Raw genomic sequence first — 633 nt, 5'->3', positions numbered from 1 at the left:
CTCCCAACCGACGCCAGATCCGGCGACCCTGCCCTCGGATCTCGCCGCCCCGAGTCACCGTCGTCCTCCCCGTCCTTCTCCGGCGACTATTCCATCCATCCTTGTAGACCGTGCCAAGAACCCTAGATCTGAGGTCTAACCCCCCCCCTCATTTTTGACCAAGTACTTTTTCTGTGACTTTTTCATGCCCTGTTCATTGCATCATAACTCCATGACCGTAGCTCCGTTTCATTCATATGATATTTCAAAATATTCATGGAGAGTTGCTCTTAATTTCATTCCATTCTGGCATGCTTTTTTGAGTCCATATTGATGCCCTCATCATTGATGCAAGAGTGCTATGAAATTTTTACTACTGCTACTTATCAGATTATGATGTTTTGTCATTTTTTCCACATTTGATGTGTGCTTCATATGGGCATGAGCTCTAAATATGTTTTGAACTATGCCATGCCATCTTTATAGAGGTGCTTGCCGTGTATTTTTGTGATCTATGTGGTGACTAGCACAAGCATGCAAACTAGGCTTCGTGATATTGTTGTTTTCAGGGACTTAGGATTTTGCTAAGTCTTTTGCCTGTTGTTATTTTGATGCCATGTAAACCTGTTGCTATAGTGATATCCATGCTTGTTT

This window comes from Triticum dicoccoides, chromosome 7A (genome assembly GCF_002162155.2).
Source record: "Triticum dicoccoides isolate Atlit2015 ecotype Zavitan chromosome 7A, WEW_v2.0, whole genome shotgun sequence".
NCBI lineage: Eukaryota > Viridiplantae > Streptophyta > Magnoliopsida > Poales > Poaceae > Triticum > Triticum dicoccoides.
The sequence above is the reverse complement of the archived record's forward strand: the minus strand, read 5'-3'. Positions refer to the sequence as shown.